Raw genomic sequence first — 5,908 nt, forward strand, 5'->3', positions numbered from 1 at the left:
ATGCTAGTACACTTAATAAAAAGATGGAACTTTCGTCAAACACCCACACATCTCATGAAAACACACTTCACGAAAACACTAAGTGTTTTCGTCTACTAAGGGGCCAACGAAAACATTGTGGGCTTCGGCCCAGTAAATATCAGTTATAGTTATATGTTTCGATATTGATCATTAAGAAAAACCAATCACCAAAACCCTACTTCCCCACCTGTTTGTGCGACGGCTGTGGACAGACTCCCATTCGAGACATCATCTTGGCTGATTAAATCCGTGGTTAGTGATCCTATGTTCATGTTAACTATTGATGTAGAGTATATGTTATGACAGTATGGTATTGTTAATAATCGTTTTAATCGATGATGATCCCTTATTAAATTACATGTGATATAACTGATGTTAATTTGGTCCAATGGAAACATGAAACCTATCTACAATTGTCGGCCAATATGTATATATTCTTGAATGTGTGACGTTATACATGAGCCGCCAATATACTGTGATGTTTTATCGAAATTGTTTAATGAATAGTACATGCCTATAATTTGGTCCAATGGTATCATAGAAGCAATAATACTTGTCGGCCATTGATGAGTTATTTTATTAATAAGCTTCTGATTGATTTATAATATTCCTCTTGCAATAATTTGATAGTTTAGATGTTTCATATATATGAATTGGTTAAATGATTTCTTGAACCGATGAAACTGTGGTTGTTAATGATGAAACCGACAAGTGTTATTATGGCCATGGACTTTTTAGGAAGTGTTGATGTTGGGGGTCCAATGAGGGTTGGCGGTGGAAGGGAAGTGTCGGCCATGATTATATTCTTAATTATGCATAGTCTTGTTTTTGTAAACCCCAACAATCAAAGGTAAATGGGCGGCTAGTAGGGTGCTAGATAAATTGTCAGTGGGTTGCAAGAAGTCTTGTATTTTTGGGCGGTCAACTATTTTAATAGGTGGGGTGGGCGGCCAACAAAGATCATTGGATATGGCTTTGGTCCAATAGTGCTAGAGAAACAAATGAATTGAATTAGAAAATCCAATTTTTAAAACAAAACAAAGGGAGCCCGAGTATAGCACTATATCCGAGTTTTTGACTAGATAACCTGGTGTCCGAGCTTTTAATATGACAAATGATGTCCGAAGTTCCTTAGGGGTGTGAAGCAAGGTCCGAGTTTAGGGCCCTAAGGCCAAGGTCCGAAGTTTATACTGCATGTGTGTCCGAGTTTCCTTGTAATTGATGTGGTCCGAGTTTGTAACAAGCATGGTCCGAGTTTAATGATGATTGATCATGACCGAGTTTTGTACTTGAAAAGATGTCCGACCTTGTGACCCCCTTGCCCACTTGGTCCGAGTTTCATCCATGAAACTCTTGTCCGAGGTTATAACTTATCATGTGCTATCCGAGTTATGAACAGGGGAAACCCCCCCCCACACTTGTCTGATGTTGTGTAACTGTCTGATGTCGTATGATTGCCTGATGATGCGAAATTGTCTGATGTTGTGTAATGATCAGTTTGAAACAACGAGCTGCATGATATATTATGCTAATTCTGTGAAGCTGTGTATGATACTTTGATTCCCTGACTTCGTTAAACATGTGAAGTTATTTATACTGTTAAATGCATAAACCGTGAAATCAGGAACGCTACGCATGAATTACGTGAATAGGATTGACTGCTTACATGATGTATGATTCTATGTGAATGATTGTATGATATTGAATGCAACGGTATGATCCTGCATGTGTGAACATTTTATGTATTATCACCGTGTACACAATAATCACACAAAGCACCGTTACTTGAATATCGAGGATTTGCAAACCCTAATTGAATGAATCATGTGCAACATATCCTAGGTCGGGTGTAACGGACTTAGACGATTAACAAACCCTAGAAGCAATAACATACCGAGCAAACCAAGGTGAGTTCACACAGCCAAGGCATGGGGTTCCCAGGGTGGGAATGGGATTTGATTATTTACTGGTACTTGTCTATAATGGAACGTAGTGATGTGATTGGATGAACTAAGGTACATACTCCACTGTTAGAACTACTACTAGACTAGTAACACTTATTGAACTGATCTTCGCACACCTGCCAAGGGTTGGCCGCGATATTATGACTGACTTCGCACACCTGCCTTTGGAAGGCCGCGAACTATAATTTACTAATCTTCGCATACCTGCCTGGTAGGCCGCGATACGGATAAACCTAGTCTAGAATACTCGGGATGAACATCCCCTAATATCTTCGCATACCTGCCTGGGAGGCCGCGATGGAAACTAATACGATACACGACATAACGAACGAACATACTACTACTCACACTGTACTATTACTGAACTGTTAACTGTGAACTCGCTCAACTAGTTTGTTGATCCTCTGTTACATGCCTTGCAGGTCGTTAGATATTTATGGAGCTTGCACAGGGAGGAGCAGGTCGTTGTGGAGCATGGATTATGTTTTGAACTTATTGAACTTATGTTACACATTTGGGCTTTCGTACTTATGCTTCCGCTATACTTATAAACTATGATTATGTTTTGAACACCTATCATACTGAATGATTGATTTACATTTATTATATTTGATATTACTTACATGTTCGATATGATTGGTGGTTTGATTCTGGTCAGTCACGCTCCCAAGCGGTGATACTCCGCAGGTGGATTTTGGGGGTGTGACAGATTGGTATCAGAGCCATTGGTTATAGAGAACCTGGTTTTAATATGGGAAAGCGTTTTTATTAAAACCAGACTATAACCAGAACAGTGCTCTCAACGATCCACAACGACGCTTCGCTCCACGTGCAAGACTCGACATCCTAGGTAATAAGGTTTATGTTTATTACCTGCTTGCTAGAACTGCATAGAACTTTGCTCGTAGTATGCTTACATTACTTTGCTCACTACTTGTTATTGCTTGAGAACACTTACGTGCTTACACTTTTCTGTCATCGCACTATTCGCGAACCTTTCTCACTTATGTTGCCTTTGATGTGAAGATCAATGGCCGGACGAATTAACATGACTCAAGCCCAGCTAGAGGCCCTCGTTCAAGCTCAAGTTGCTGCGGCACTTGCAGCTGCTCAAGCAGGTAGTATACCCTGCAGTATAGACACACTAGGATCCTTAGATCCTACATTAACTCTCGTATTTAACTTTGTCCTATTCGTACACAATAGGTCAACACGCGCAGCAGCCCGTCTGCACTTTCAAGAACTTCATGGACTGTCGTCCAAGCTCATTCAGTGGCACCGAGGGGGCAGTGGGACTCCTCCATTGGTTCGAGAAGCTAGAATCTGTGTTCGAAATGTGCGAATGCCCTGAGGCTCGTAGGGTCAAGTACGCCACTGGCACTTTGGAAGGAATCGCGTTGACTTGGTGGAACGCGCAAGTACAGATCCTAGGGTTGGCAGCTGCTAACGCCACCCCTTGGAATGACTTCAAAGAATTGATCAAAAGGGAGTACTGCACTCGTGAAGACATTCACAAGTTGGAAGATGAACTGTATCACTTGAAAATGGTTGGGTCAGAGATTGAAGCCTATACCAAACGGTCGAATGAACTGGCCGTGCTATGCCCAACTATGGTGGACCCTCCAGTGAAACGTATTGAGTTGTATCTCAAGGGTTTGGCGCCAGAGATCCAGAGCCATGTTACATCGGCTAATCTTGATAATATTCAGGCTATTCAGCGCCTTGCTCATCGTATTACAGATCAGGCAGTGGATCAGAACAGGCTGCCAAAACGTGTCAAGGCTACTGCTACCGCTGTCACTACTTCTACTACTCCCAGTGACAACAAGAGGAAATGGGAGGGGGGTTCCAGCAAGGGATCGGTTTCTGTTCAGTCTCAGCAGCGCAAGACAAATGACTACCAGAATTCGAGTCAACAATCATCTGGCAGTCAGGGGCAGGGTGGATATCGGGGAATTCACCCACTGTGTAATAAGTGCAACAAACACCACAGCGGAAGATGTCACAGGGAACGTTGTCAAAGATGCCTCAAGATGGGTCATGAGGCTAAGGATTGTAGAAGCTCTCGACCAGCAAATCAGAACCAGCAGCAGCAACCACAGCGTGGAAACCGGGGATGTTTCCAGTGTGGGGCAGAAGGTCATTACAAACGCGATTGTCCTCAGTTGAACCAGAATCAGAACCGCAACAATAACCAGGGCAACGGGAACAACAACAACAACGGGGGAAACAACAACAACAATGACAACGAGGCAAGAGGTCGAGTTTTCGTGTTAGGAGGAGGAGACGCAATGAACGATATTTGAACTTATAACTTATCTTGGGTTTTCATTATTATGTTTACGCTACTCAAGCAAAGTTTGATTTGAACATCAATTGTATTGGGTTTTATGAATTATTTTAACTACTATATTTTATGTTTGATATGATGGATGGTTTGATATTATTGAACGCACCTACCGTATTTATGGACCTTATGAACAGGGTGTGCAAACCCTATCTTGACAAGTCCTTCATTGCCTTCATCGACGACATTCTGATCTACTCCAAGAGTCAGGAGGAGCACGAGCAGCACCTACGTCTTATCTTGGAACTTCATCGAAAGGAGCAATTGTACGCAAAGTTTTTCTAAATGCGACTTCTGGCTTCGTGAAGTCCACTTCTTAGGCCATGTGGTGAACAGGGATGGGATTCATGTCGATCCATCCAAGGTAGATTCGATCAGGAACTGGCCTGCACCGCGTACACCGACAGAAATACGCCAATTCTTGGGTTTTGGGCAGGATCCTACAGGCGGTTTATCAAAGACTTCTCCAAAATCGCGCAGCCGCTTACTATGCTGACACAGAAGGGTGTCACCTACCATTGGGGAGATTCCCAGGAAACCGCTTTTCAGTACTTGAAGGATAGGCTTTGCAGTGCACCTATCCTTTCATTTCCAGAGGGCACGGACGATTTTGTAGTATACTGTGATGCATCCATCCAGGGTCTGGGATGTGTGTTAATGCAACGAGACAGGGTTATTGCTTACACCTCACGCCGACTTAAGATACATGAACGGAACTACACGACGCACGACTTAGAGCTGGGAGCTGTTGTTTTCGCGCTTAAGATATGGCGACACTACCTGTACGGTACCAGGTGCATGATTTACACCGATCACAGGAGTCTCGAGCATATCCTTAAGCAGAAGGATTTGAACATGCGTCAACGGAGATGGGTTGAACTTCTGAACGACTACGAATGCGCCATCAAGTATCACCCAGGCAAGGCCAATGTTGTGGCCGACGCCCTCAGTCGGAAAGACACACTACCTAAGCGCGTGCGAGCGCTACAACTTACTATTCAGTCCAGTCTTCCTGCACAGATACGAGCTGCTCAGATAGAAGCTTTAAAACCCGAGAATGTCATGACTGAAGCCTTACGTGGTTTAAGGCAACGAATGGAACAAAAGGAAGATGGCTCCTACTATGTAACGGGGCGTATTTGGGTCCCACTCTATGGCGGTCTACGCGAACTTGTGATGGATGAAGCACACAAGTCTCGCTACTCGGTATATCCAGGGTCGGATAAAATGTTCCACGACTTTAGAACTACATATTGGTGGCCTAGCATGAAGGCCCACATTGCAACTTACATCGGAAAATGATACTATATGGGTGATCGTGGATCGACTCGCCAAGTCTGCACACGTCCTAGCTATAAAGGAAACGGATAAGTTCTCCACTCTCGCAGACATCTATCTTAAAGAAGTTGTTTCGAGGCACGGGGTGCCCACCTCCATTATTCCGGATCGGGATACACGATTCACGTCAGAGCTATGGCAAGCGATGCACAAATCTTTTGGCTCACGATTAGACATGAGCACAGCATATCATCCTCAGACGGATGGGCAGTCTGAGCGCACGATTCAAACTCTAGAA

This window comes from Helianthus annuus, chromosome 13 (assembly GCF_002127325.2).
Source record: "Helianthus annuus cultivar XRQ/B chromosome 13, HanXRQr2.0-SUNRISE, whole genome shotgun sequence".
NCBI lineage: Eukaryota > Viridiplantae > Streptophyta > Magnoliopsida > Asterales > Asteraceae > Helianthus > Helianthus annuus.